A 14,145-nucleotide genomic window follows, 5' to 3' on the forward strand; every position below is an offset into this window, starting at 1 on the left:
CGGTCCCGCGTGCCAGTGCCGTTTCTCACCCGCGCTCCCTCGCTGACCTGCCTGGCTCACCTGTCGGCTCCGTCGGCTCCGCCTCTGCGCCCGCGCAGCAACGGCCTCCGCGATCCCCGCCGTGACTCCGCCCGGGCACGCCTCCCCGAGATCCCCGGCCCTGCCCTTTTTAACCACCTGCGCCGCACCCCAGGAACCCTAATCCTAGCCTCCGCCGTTCCCCCGCCACCACCAGTCACCGCAGAAGCTCTGCCTTGGAGCCAGGAACGTCCGTGAGCCTCCAGTCCCCATCCTCTGCCCTGGTGTGTGCAGAATTTCACCGGATCCTCCACGCAAGTGAGCTCTGGCCTCGCCGAAATTGTTCACCACCGGTGATCCTCCGGCCTTGCTAACCGGTCTCCTGGCTTCACAGCACGACCCTGAATCAGCACGTGGGACCAGGACGCCCGGAACAGCACATCCTCGACCACGCCACAACCTCCGACCGGCCGCCTCCGCTCGACCTCGCTGTCGACCCCTCTGCACCGGCTCTCCTCCCATTTCCAAGGCTTGGTGAGCATCCCCGCGACCTTCCCCTTCTTTTGCGCTAGTTGTTGAGACCCGTAGGTTGTTCCAGAGGCGGGAACACGGCTTACCGGTGCACGCCGCCGCACACAGCGATGTCGTGCCATGGCGACAGTCCTGTCCGCTGTGCTGCAGCCCGACCTGAGTACCTAGGAAGCTATGCCGTGCCACGCTGGTGCTGACCCGCATGAAACCCAACCCGAACTGGCGACGGAACTGCATTCGCGCAGTTCGCCGGTGACCCAGCACCGCCCCTCGCCGTGGCAAGCCTCGGCCAAACCCTAATCTGCCGCCCTATTTGCCCCGACGAGTTCGCCGTCGCACGAACTCAGTCCCAGGCCAAGCCCCACTCGTCTAGACCCCCGAAGGGCCGAGTTCGGCTATCTCTAGCAAGCCCCGCGCCGCGCCGCCGCAGACAGAGCCGCCGGCGGGCGAGCGCCGCCGCTCCCGCGCGCGGATTAGGTCCAGGCCGTCCGATCCGCGATCAACGCGCTCGATTAGATCAGCGTACCTCTTCGTTCTGAGCCACCGGATTGAGATCCAATGGATCAGATCCGAAGATACCGCTTCAGCCTGGCAGTTTTGCTAAAGAGCCTATGCGTTTCATGAAAATCAACCCGCCGTCCTTGCCAGTTCAAAGGTAATTCCAGTTAGGTCCTGTTTTTAGCGTTTAGACCCCTGAGCTTTCCTAAAATAGAACTCGCGGTCTAGCCTGTGTGTTTTTATGTGCCGACCCCCAGATCTACCCGTTAATTATGTTTTAGTCCCTTGTTTTTGCGTAGAAGCCCCTGGAACTTTAGTTTTCTCGTAGTTTAGTCATTAAACCTTGTTTTAGCCCTAGATTTCGCGTTCTAGCTCCGTTTTAGGCGTTCTTTATGTCCACGCGATCATTGCAACGCGTAGAATAGTTTTAGCCTAGTTTTGTTTGATGTTTTTATGTATTGTTGTACTGTTTCTTAGTTTTTGCTTTTGTTTGCATGTATGTGTATGTGCTGGACTTGTTTTGGCTTTGCGATCGTGAGTAGACGTTGAGCAGTCGAAGGAGTACCAGGAGCCACCTTCCGCGGGACACTTCGAGCAGCAGGAATAGTTTGAGGAAGGCAAGTATAACATGAACATTCCTATCACCTTTAAATACATTTTCGTACTGCATTTTAATACTGTATGCCTATAAGGACTTTCCTAGCCACTTTATATCCTTTATATATATCCTTTGGGTTGCATTTTGGTTAGTTGTGCTAGGTGCCGCGCTATAACACACTTGGTCCTTTTTAATTAATTTGATTAATGGTATATGCAACTTAATTCTGAGAGTGTCCCTCTGTGCGGTGTACTTGAGTGGCTCACGTCTCGTTAAAATGGGTTTTTCTAGAAACATGGTTTAGGGGGCCAGCACGGTGCTTTGTGCTTGGTTGGCCACTCTCCCTAAGGACTGGTTCATAGAGTGACAACCTGGGACAATAGCACTACCACAAGACTGGAATGGGACGGTCTTGTCTTACTAATTAGGTCTTTTTGGTTTGGTGTAACTTACCTGCGGGGCAAGGGTGGTAAGCTTCAATGGTCCCTGCTCCTCAGGCTTGGTCTGTGCTACGTGCTTGTACCCCCGCGAGGTGGGCCCCATCATCGCTAATCCAACCCTTCGCGGTTACGCCTTACCAACGAGATTCTTTATAACGGCCTTGTAGTGTGTTTGCTAGTCATCTCACCTAAGGAAGTGTGATGAACAACTAGTGTAACTCATGACTTGTGGGTAAAGATGTGCAACCTCTGCAGAGTGTAAAGCCGGTATACTAGCCGTGCTCACGGTCATGAGCGGTCCAGATCCTCCTTTTGATTAGTGGGGTTATCTTCCTTTGATTAGGGGGGGTTCCCCGGGTGGTTTGGTTTGGTTGGTTCTCAGTAGTTCATAATTAATTTTAATTAATTTCTATGTAACTGAGTTTATGGTAATTCATCCACTTGTAGTAATTAGCTTTAATAAAATTTTGCCAAGATTAAAAGCTAATGCAGTTGAGTCAGCCAACCTTAGAGCCTCATAGTTTGTGTTATACTTGTTTAGTACAAGTTGTGTACTCACTCTTGCCTACTGTACTCTTTTCCTCTTGTTCTCTTTGGGGACACCCTACTGCTGCTCATTTCCCGGCAACGTGGAGGAGTTCACTCAGAACCTCTAGGAGTACGAGGACTTCTAGACGGTCGTCTCCCAGTCGACGTCCCTATGGCGCCCAGCTTCAGAGAGAGTTTCGTACTTGTTCTACGCTTCTACATATTTGTATCAGACATTTTGTCATTAATGTAATAAATAACATTCGTACTCATTTTATTATATCTTTTTACGTGATATGTGCTGTGATATACTGTTCATTCTGTTGTATATATGTGTGACTTGATCCTGGCACATATATGACTGCTCGGTTTATGCCATTTTGTAAACCGGGTGTTACAGAGTGGTATCAGAGCTATATCGACTGTAGGACGAAAGTCTAGATAGAACTGGTCGAGTTTTACGTCTTCTTCTCTCTATCCTTGGTTGTTGAAATTATTTTGCTATTATATTCCTTGAAATCTAAATTTCTTACTCTTCTTCCTTTGATTTTTCTCTATAGAATTAGTTACCGTAGCTTTGGCCCTGAAGTATCTCACCGGCCCTTTTCAATCTTGGATTCCCTGACCTCAGCACGATAGACCGTTTTGCGACGCGTTGTGTTAGTCGAGTCGTGTGCTAACCTCGACTAAAGTGTAAAATTTGTATGCTTGTTATTATGCAAATGTTTGATTTGGATCTTTTGTTGATTTCATAGCTTAGTAGTTAAATTTGTTTAAAAAAATAGTTCCTAAGTTAAAGTTTAATCAATTAATAAAACTGAGTTAGATCATTGGGGTTAAACCATGCACTCTGTTTCCCTCTACCTTATCATGCCTTGGGTTTCTCCTGTCTTGCTTGTTGAGAAGAAGGATAGTGCAAAGAGGATGTGATATCCTGGCCCAAGACTTAATAGGATTAATTGGATACTCATACCAACAAGTTGCAACTTCTTTTCCGGAAGCCAATCTCCAAAGAACTCCGAGATTAAGCATGCTTGGCCCGGAGAAATTTGAGGATGGGTGACCGACCGGGAAGTTCTTTCCGGGTGCGCACGAGTAAGGACAAAGTGTACAGAAAAGACTTGTGTTGGTCTGTGAGGGCAGCCTATATCCTAGATAAGCTGCCAGATGTAAGCGGGCCCGGCCTCGGGAAGGCGGGACGTTACATAACTGTATCTAGGGATTCACCGACGAGGACGTCGGTTTCTATAAGGGGGTAGGGGTGTGACACCCCGGCCTACAGATAGTACATGAGAATTTGAGAATCTCCCAGACGAGGCAGAAGAGTTATGCTATAGTTCTCTTTTTTTGGATTTATGTAACACCTATCTGGAGTTAGCAGCAGTGATGCATGGGCAGTGTTGTTTAAATAAGATAGAACCTTAAATAGTGGGGTTTTTCTCTCTTCCTTGACCTTACCAATCTGTGTTTCCTCTTTACCCCAGCTTAGATGTCGGCGGAACAAAAAGGCCTTGGAGACAGTGCAATGGGTGATGGTGTTCATGTAACAGTTTCCGTGGAGCAGCTGATAACGGTACAAGATCAGTCTTCGCAAACAATATACCACCCGAAGAATGGTGAGAAAGCTTGCTCGTGTTGCCAATTCTATGGCGTTCCTTGTTGTCAAGTTCGTGCGACTGAAGATGAAGCCACAACTAGGAGGAACCAGAGGTTGTTCTCCAGTACAAAGAGAAAGATGTCTCATCAAGAGCAGCTAGCAGAGGATTTCCTTTTCCTTGACTTTCCATCAGTCGATGAGCTACAGACCATCTAGAAGAGAACGGATCCTGAGTGCTCTAGAGATACACAGGTCAAGAACCAAGCCCTCTATGATTATGTTGATGGGTTGACTGTCACTATGAAGGTGATTCAGCCATGCGGTCGCAAGGAGTCCAAAAAGCAAGCAGCAGAAATAATGCAAGATGGGATGTTAAGTTCACAGGGAGGTCAACCAAGTAGCGCCATTCACCGCCGCCGCATGTGCTACCAATGCGGGTAAAAAGGTCATTATGCCAAAAGTTGTCCACAGAAGCGCCTGTCACTGGTAGCACCAGTGCCTAGCTCAGTCCCATCCAAAACGGGAGGGTGCAACCAAGTTCAACAATGCCAAAGGGTGTGCACTAGACAAACCATGAAGGCTCAGGATCCAGGACCTATCACCAGTCCCGCACATACCAGTGGTGAGGAGGCCCACCTTATTTCCGGGAACTGCTTCAAGCAGGGTGCCCAGAATGATCAGGATCAGCAGCAGGTGATACCAGGTGTGCGTAGAGCTTAATCCCATCCTTATTTCTCTTTGCTAGCCAGCCCAGAATCTCGGGACGAGATTCCTGTAAGGGGGTAGGATTTGTAACACCCTAATTTAAATTTCAGTATTTAATAATAAATTTAATTGGCTTTATTTAATTTTCTAAGGTTTATATGCTTAGTCTTGCATTTAATTTAATTTTTCTTTCACAAGTAATTAAAATTTCACTAGGTTTAAACTTATTTGTGCATTCATGCTGGTGCAAAATTTTATTTGGTTGAGTGCATAGGAGTTTGAATTCAAATTTCATTTGAATTCAAATAGTTTGAGTGGAGTTTGAAAAAGAAAAGAGGAAGGAAAAAGCAGGAAAATAGAAGACCCAGCTTCCAGCCTAGCAGCCCAACCCACCGGCCCACAGCTTCCCTTTCTTTTCTTCCCGCGCGGCCCGTTCCTCTTTCCTTCCCGGCCCGTGCCCATTCTTGCCTCGGCCCAGCAGACCCGCACTATTCAGCCCAGTGCGCGGCCCAGCAAGCAGCGGTCTACCTCAGCCAGCTCGCGCGCTCCTTCCGCAGCCCCTGACAGCCCGGTCCCACGTGCCAGTGCTGTTTCTCGCCCGCGCTCCCTCGCTGACCTGACTGGCTCACATGTCAGCTCCGTCGTCTCCGCCTCCGCGCCCGCGCAGCAACGGCGTCCGCGATCCCCGCCGTGACTCCGCCCGGGCACGCCTCCCCGAGATCCCCGACCCTGCGCTTTTTAACCACCTGCGTCGCACCCCAGGGACACTAACCCTAGCCTTCGCCGTTCCCCCGCCACCACTAGTCGCCGCAGAAGCTCTGCCTTGGAGCCAGGAATGTCCACGAGCCTCCAGTCCCCATCCTCTGCCTTGGTGTGTGCGGAATTTCGCCGGATCATCCACGCAGGTGAGCTCTGGCCTCGCCGGAATTGTTCACCACCGGTGATCCTCCGGCCTTGCTAACCAGTCTCCTGGCTTCACAGCACGACCCTAAATCAGCCCGTGGGACCATGACGCCTGGAACAGCACATCCTCGACCGCGCCACAACCTTCGACCGGCCGCCTCCGCTCGACCTCGCTGTCGACCCCTCTGCACCGGCTCTCCTCCCGTTTCCAGGGCTTGGTGAGCATCCCCACGACCTTCCCCTTCTTTTGCGCTAGTTGTTGAGGCCCGTAGGTTGTTCCAGAGGCGGGAACAATGCTTACCGGTGCACGCCGCCGCACACAGCGCCACCGTGCCATGGCGACAGTCCTGTCCGCTGTGCTGCAGCCCGACCTGAGTACCTTGGAAGCTATGCCATGCCACACTGGTGTTGACCTGCATGAAACCCAGCCCAAACTGGGGCTGGAACTGCATTCGCTCAGTTCGCCGGCGACCCAGCGTCGCCCCTCGCCGTGGCAAGCCTCGGCCAAACCCTAATCCGCCGCCCCGTTTGCCCCGACGAGTTCGCCGTCGCACGAACTCACTCCCAGGCCAAGGCCCGCTCGTCTAGACCCCCGAAGGGCCGAGTTCGGCCATCTCCGGCAAGCCCAGCACCGCGCCGACGCGGACAGAGCCGCCGGCGGGCGAGCGCCGCCGCTCCCGCGCGCGGAGTAGGTCCGGGCCGTCCGATCCGCGATCAACGCGCACGATTAGATCAGCGTACCCCTTCGTTCGGAGCCACCAGATCGAGATCCAATGGATCAGATCCAAAGATACCGCTAAAGCCTGGCAGTTTTGCTAAAGAGCCCCTACGTTTCCTGAAAATCAACCCGCCGTCCTGTCTAGTTCAAAGGTAATTCCAGTTAGGTCCTATTTTTAGCGTTTAGACCCCTGAGCTTTCCCAAAAAAGAACCCGCAGTCCAGCCTGCATGTTTTTACGTGCCGACCCCCAGATCTACGTGTTAATTACATTTTAGTCCCTGATTTTTGTGAAGAAGCCCCTGGAACCTTAGTTTTCTCGCAGTTTAGTCCTTAAACCTTGTTTTAGCCCTAGATTTCGCGTTCTAGCTCCGTTTTAGGCATTCTTTCTGCCCACGCGATCGTTGCAATGCGTACAATAGTTTTAGCCTAGTTTTATTTGATGTTTTTATGTATTGTTGTATTGTTTCTTAGTTTTTTGCCTTTGTTTGCATGTATGTGTATGTGCTGGACTTGTTTTGGCATTGCGATCGTGAGTAGACGTTGAGCAGTCGAAGGAGTACTAGGAGCCACCTTCTGCGGGACACTTCGAGCAGCAGGAACAGTTTGAGGAAGGCAAGTATAACATGAACATTCTTATCACCTCTAAATACAATTTCATTCTGCATTTTAATATTGTATGCCTATAAGCACTTTCCTAGCCACTTTATATCCTTTATATATATCCTTTGGGTTGCATTTTGGTTAGTTGTGCTAGGTGCCGCGCTATAACACACTTGGTCCTTTTTAATTAATTTGATTAATGGTATATGCAACTTAATTCTGAGAGTGGCCCTCTGTGCGGTGTACTTGAGTGGCTCACGTCTCGTTAAAATGGGTTTTTCTAGAAACATGGTTTAGGGGGCCAGCACGGTGCTTAGTGCTTGGTTGGCCACTCTCCCTAAGGACCAGTTCATAGAACGACAACCTGGGACAACAGCGCTACCACAAGACTGGAATGGGACGGTCTTGGCTTACTACTTAGGTCTTTTTGATTTGGAGTAACTTACCTGCGGGGCAAGGGTGGTAAGCTTCAATGGTCCCTGCTTCTCCGGCTTGGTCTGTACTACGTGCTTGTAACCCCGCGAGGTGGGCCCCATCGTCGCTGATCTAACCTTTCGCGGTTACGCCTTACCAACGAGATTCTTTGTAACGGCCTCGTAGTGTGTTTGTTAGTCATCTCACCTAAGGAAGTGTGATGAACAACTAGTGTAACTCACGACTTGTGGGTAAAGATGTGCAACCTCTGTAGAGTGTAAAACTGGTATACTAGCTGTGCTCACGGTCATGAGCAGTCCAGATCCTCCTTTTGATTAGTGGGGTTATCTTCCTTTGATTAGGGGGGTTCCCCGGGTGGTTTGGATTGGTTTGGTTCTCAGTAGTTCATAATTAATTTTGATTAATTTCTATGTAACTGGGTTTATGGTAATTCATGCACTTGTAGTAATTAGCTTTAATAAAATTTTGCCAAGATTAAAAGCTAATGCAGTTGAGTCAGCAAACCTTAGAGCCTCATAGTTTGTGTTATACTTGTTGAGTACAAGTTGTGTACTCACTCTTGCCTACTCTACTCTTTTCCTCTTGTTCTCTTTGGGGACACCCTACTGCTGCTTAGTTCTCGGCGACGCGGAGGAGTTCACTTAGAACCTCCAGGAGTACGAGGACTTCTAGGCGGTCGTCTCCCAGTCGACATCCCTGTGGTGCCCAGCTTCAGAGAGAGTTTCGTACTTGTTCTATGCTTCCGCATATTTGTATCAGACATTTTGTCATTAATGTAATAAATAACATTCGTACTCGTTTTATTATATCTTTTTACGTGATATGTGCTGTGATATACTGTTCATTCTGTTGTATATATGTGTGACTTGATCCTGGCACGTATATGACTGCTCGGTTTATGCCCTTTTGTAAACCGGGTGTTACAGCCCTGCCGACCACCGAGGTCGTGCAGCTTACAAATGAGTGTAGCACAGCTATACTCAACCCTCTCCTGGAGAAGAAGAAGAAACTAGGATGCACCACCATCACATGTTCCATCGGAGCTCAACACTTTAAGCACACTCTTTGCAATCTGCGAGCAAGCATCAGCGTCATGCCAAAGGTAATTTATGATAAACTTAACCATCATGCACTTGCTCCTACTACCATGTGTTTGCAGCTAGCAGACCAATCGCTTCGTCATCTCGCGGGGATTGCCAAGGATATTCCGGTGAAAATACGGAATTTCTTTGTCCCCGTTGGTTTCGTCATTCTCGATATGGAAGTCGACACCAAGATCCCTCTCATATTGGGAAGGCCATTCTTGAGTATGACAATCGCACACATTGATGCAGGAGTTGGAGTAATCCAACTCAACATCAATGGGCAGAAGGAGAGATTCGGCTTCCGAACGAAGGATGAACAATGCTCACAGATCAAAAGTTTCAACCGGAAGGAATCTGTGAAAGAGCTGTCGAAGACAAATACCCCATCCAACTCTACCCTCATCGAATTCGTGGAGAATCTTCGAACTCGGGAGGAGAACAAGGTGTATAACCAACGGAACGCGAAGCGGAATATCCAACGTAATAAATTTCTGGAATTTGGGAAGAAAGAGATCGAAGTAACTCTGCCTACGGTGGAAGAAAGCGTCGCCACCAAAGTCTCCATTAGGTGACGACGACCGAACCCAAGGTATGGATAGTCTCGCTCGGGACGAGAAACTCGAGCCCTTGCCATGAGGTATGTGGTAGTTATCCATTCCTACATTTGTATATAGGATAGTTTATCTTGTTTTATAGTTTTCCATTCCGCATCATGGCATGTTTAAATTCTCGCGAATGCATCCTTTCAATTCTACATTGCATACAAAAAAAACAATCGGCCAAGATGGCAGACCTACTGGGCTTCATTCAAGCTTGGGGGGATGCCATTGTATCCAGGTAAGTCATCCAACCTATCCTTTCATCTTGTGTCCTATAAAAAATATAGTTAGTTTGAGTCTTTCAAAAATTCAAAAAAAAAGAATAAAATAAAATAAACACAAAAACAAAATAAATAAATAAAACACAAAAATGTTTCATGCTTTGAATAAAACTCCCGACATATATGTGTGGAAATCCGTGTAAGCTCTTATCATGGAGATGATGAATAGTTGCTCTGTCCATGCTTTGCAAGTACCTCATTTACAACTTTTTACTCTCATAGTACTTGATTTGTTAGCCCATGGAAAAATCACTAAAATTCTGGTTTGAGTGGGAGCATGAGCTTGATTTCCAAGTCTACGTTGTTGTGAGATTTGAGATAGCCCGAACTGGAATAAAACTGCATGCTCTAGTAGGGAACCTCTTGGAATTTCTTTAAAATAAAACATGGTAAAGATTTCCCCTTTGGTTTACATGTCCTACCCAGAGCCGTAATACTTTATCTTATGAACCGATATAAGCTATCTTGAGTTATCTTGAGCTTTGCCAAATGGTGAGTCCGTTTGAGGAAGGTACTTGTCATCTACCGATCTTTCTCCTTTGTGTACCCATTGTTTGCTAGCCTTAGATGTCTAGCATGTCAATTACCTACCCCGGGTATTGATATCCACCTTCGCCGGACAATTCCCCTCACAACAAAATAAAAAATCTCCACAGTGAGCCTATCCACCTCGAATGGTCTATCCAAGAAATGCACCCTTCCAACAATTTTATCCTCATGGAGTATGGGTCATCTTCCTTAAAAAAACTAGGCAAAGAGGCAAAGAAAGAAAAAGAAAAAGAAAAAGGAGACAAGACCCATACTTCCACTCAATAGAGACGAAATAAGGAGCTCAAATAAAAAGACCAGAGATGTTCTAAGCGTGAGTCCATTTCCTCCCTCTCCCCTGAACATTTTCACCTTCCATAAGATCGGGATTTGATCGAGTACCGACCTCTTGCGAACCACTCTTCGGCTCGGCAACACAAGTAACAACCGTATGCTACACTCTTCATACCCAAAACTCCAGATATCAGCCTTAGAGTAGGATGAAGATGGTCAAAATTCCTGACCATGGTGAGGATCATACACCATGAGAGATTTGAGAGCACCATCGGGGAATCTTAAACCATTTTTGAAAACATGCAAAACTCCGAGATAGGAACCTGAATAGGCAGCAGGAAATATTCAGGTAAAGGTTGTTCAGTCTCTCAACCGCCCAAGACGAGGGATGAAATGCGAGTAAGCCCCATCTACAGAAATCAAGGTATGAGCCAACTTATTCAAAGTACACAAGGGTTAGAGTAATATGTTGTGCATAAGGTATCTGCAGGGTATGAATATCGATGCAACTCCTGATCCACCGAGCCTCAGTTTGAGCTTTACTTGAGGACGAGCAAAAGTTTAAGCTTGGGGGGTGTTGACGGCCATTATTTCCCATTTTGACCGTCGACTTCTCGGGAATAAATTGACCTTTGCACGATGTTCCATACATATTTTACCTTTTTTCTAATAAGTGCAACAAGTTTTGGATGAGTTTTGCTTTCAGGAGATAATATACCAAAAATGAGTTCAGGGGCAATATGACACGAGTAAGTTATCACTAAGACATGGATTGGAGGTCGGTTTGATCGAATGGACCGAAAGGCTTATCCATGGATCAAAGAACCCACAAGTCAGTGCAACATTGAGAACAAGTCAGTGATCCAATACCCTGGAGCAATCACAAGCGTCAAGTCATAATGTTAGTGGAACCGAGGGCCAGCACGTGCCATGGAGAGGCCGGCCGGCCTGGCCTTGTCTGCATTGGAGCTAAGCAATGAGAACCGACATCCAGGAGAGATCAGGAGCGTCCATCCGAAGGCGGTGCCCGAGAGGCGGCATCCCCAGGCCGGCCGGCCTAGGAGAGGCCGTCCAGCCCCACCTGGCATCCTCTGGCGTCCCCCCTTCGCGTGGAGTTGAAGCCAAGTTAGGGGTTGCTTACGACTGCAGCTACCGGTCAATTACCGACCTCTAACCACTATAAATAGGATCTCCATCCATCACTTGTACACACACCAAAAGGAGTTCTCTTCGTACTTTTCCTTTCTAGAATAGTTTAGGTAGTCTAGGAGTTAGAGTCGAGTCGAGCTTGTCTCGGGATTCCGGAGTCGTCATCGGAAGTCGGGTATAAGCTCTTGTATCTTTTCCTTTGACATTTATCAATATAAGTTATCTTCTTTATCTTTTCAAGTCAGCTTTACTTTCCGCATTTATTTATCTTGTCAAGTTATCATACTTATGTGCGGAAGTAATTCCTTTAGCTTATGCTTTGTATCTCTCTTGTTTATCGGGATCTTACCTTACGGGTTTTCTCACCCGGACTAGGGAACTCAAGTTAGGTCCCTAGGTTGAGGGGGATTTCTCTTGTTCGCGACAAGAGAAATCCTAACATCGAGTACGGACATGGTGTCCGAGCTTAGTGTTAGCTACAAAGTGTGTTCCACCCCACGGTACCGTTGTGGTAGGCGGCAAGTGGTGACAGCCCTGTCCGTCCCTTGTAGTCCACCACGTTCGGGTGCTTTCATAGCAGTAGTGCCGACTGCCATTGGACTTCCTTCTCACCCCAGTCTGAGTCCTTCCCTGAGGCTGCCGAAGTAAGCTCTAGGTTCTTGATAACTAGTTAGAAGCAAGGTTTAGTCTAGAGAGGCTAGCTCGATAGTTTAGAAGTGTTCTAGGAGTCTTTCTCGCTCGTTGTCCTCCCAGCTACTTACCTCTCTAAGGATTAGAATCTCTTCGATACTCTTTGCCATAGTGCTTCCCTGAGGAAAATTATGATACCCTGGAATACTCCAAGGTGAAGTGCTACATCGGTGATTCTGTACGCTTGCAGAATCCATATTCTATTGAGGATAAGAAACACTAACACACTCTGTGATTACTCTGCTCCGTCTGCTAACCAGGTCCCCACCGGGCTAGAGGTTAACACCGGAGGAGAAAATTTCGAGATCAAGACGGGTCTCATTACGATGGTGCAGGCCGGCCCATTCTGTGGCAAGGCTAATGAGGATGCCAGCGCTCATCTCCAGTAGTTCCTGGAGCTCTATAGTACTTTTGTTATCAAAGGTGTATCGCAAGATGCAATCTGGCTCCATCTGTTTCCGTTCTCTCTCTTGGGGAGAGCGAAGCAATGGTTTTATGCAATCAAAACTGCTGTGGATACTTGGGACAAATGTGCCAAGGCATTCCTCTCGAAGTTCTTCCCGATGGGCAAAACTAATGCTCTTCGTGGTCGGATTTCGAACTTCCAGCAGACATCAAATGAGTCAATTCCAGAAGCTTGGGAGAGGCTTCAGGAGTACATTCTGGCATGTCCGCACTATGGAATGGATAATTGGCTCATTCTACAGAACTTCTACAATGGGTTGACACAATCTTCCCGTGATCATGTGGATGCCGTTGCGGGTGGAGCTTTCTTCTCGCTAACCATTGAAAGAGCTACATCATTGATCGAGAAGATGGTTTCCAACCAAGGATGGAGCGATGATCGCCTCCAACCGTGCCAGCGAGGTATGCACTCTGTCAAGGAGGCTGACATGCTCTCTATGAAAATTGATCTCCTCCTCAAGAAATTTGAGGATTACTCCCAAGATAAGGCTCAATTGAAAACACTTCAAGCCTTGGAAACTCGCATGACGTGTGAGGTCTGCGGGAATGTTGGACATTCGGGCGACAATTGCCCAGAAATCCAAGAAGAGCTCTATTCCTCAATGGCAGCAATGGGTTTTGTCCACAAGGAGGTAAGGGGTGGAATCAACCATGCCCATACTACCAAGGAGGTAATGGGAATTCGAATTCTTTCGGTCCTAACTAGCCTACCATGAGAGATCTTGTCTACGGCCAAGCGAAGATCAATGAGTCCCTTCAGAAGAAGTTGGCTGTTATAGACAAATCTATGGACACCATCCATGCCAAGATGGATGGATTCTCCACAGCTATGAAGATTCCAGGGCAACCCGAATCAACTCTAGAGAGCGTAAATGTTATCAATGCGATGTGGAAAGAGCCACTTAGCAGGACACCCCTCAGCTATGCAGAGAAGCTCATACGTCCAAGAAGAGGTGCGTGGGGCGAGTTAGCAGCCACAATAAGAGAAGATCCCGGAACCCCAGTGATCAACTGCTCAATCTTTGATTATGAATTTGATCACGCCCTTTGTGACCTTGGAGCCAGCATCAACATCATGCCCAAGGTAACTTTTGAGAAGTTAGGCTATCCATCAATTTCCCCTACCACTATGTGTGTTCAGCTAGCGGATTCCACGATAAGATATCCAGAAGGAGTTGTGGAAATGTTAATGGTGAAAGTCAAGAATACCTACATATTAGTGGACTTTGTAGTCCATGATATGGAAGGAGATCTTGGAATTCCGCTCATACTTGGGCGACCATTCCTCAAGTATACAAATGCCAGAATTGATGTGGGGACGGGAAGAATTAGCCTTCGTATCATGGGCAAGACCATAAAATTCAAGTTTCAAAACAAGAGAGAGGTATTCTTGATTCATGAGGATAGTGAGAAACAAGGGCTATGGGCAGAGCCCGGTTGGGATGATCAAGATTATCATCCCCCTTCCAAGCCAGCTTGGGA

The 14,145-nt window shown here is 47.8% G+C and overlaps 1 non-coding gene across 1 annotated transcript; it reads right to left on the reverse strand.

Annotated features, from left to right (window-relative positions):
* Nucleotides 1-12,776: 12,776 nt before the first annotated feature.
* Nucleotides 12,777-12,883, reverse strand: LOC120646543. The gene has a single exon (XR_005664447.1). It is a non-coding gene; the product is annotated as a small nucleolar RNA R71 (small nucleolar RNA).
* Between the last annotated feature and the right edge of the window lie 1,262 nt (nucleotides 12,884-14,145).

The sequence above is a fragment of the Panicum virgatum genome, chromosome 8K (assembly GCF_016808335.1).
Source record: "Panicum virgatum strain AP13 chromosome 8K, P.virgatum_v5, whole genome shotgun sequence".
Lineage (NCBI taxonomy): Eukaryota > Viridiplantae > Streptophyta > Magnoliopsida > Poales > Poaceae > Panicum > Panicum virgatum.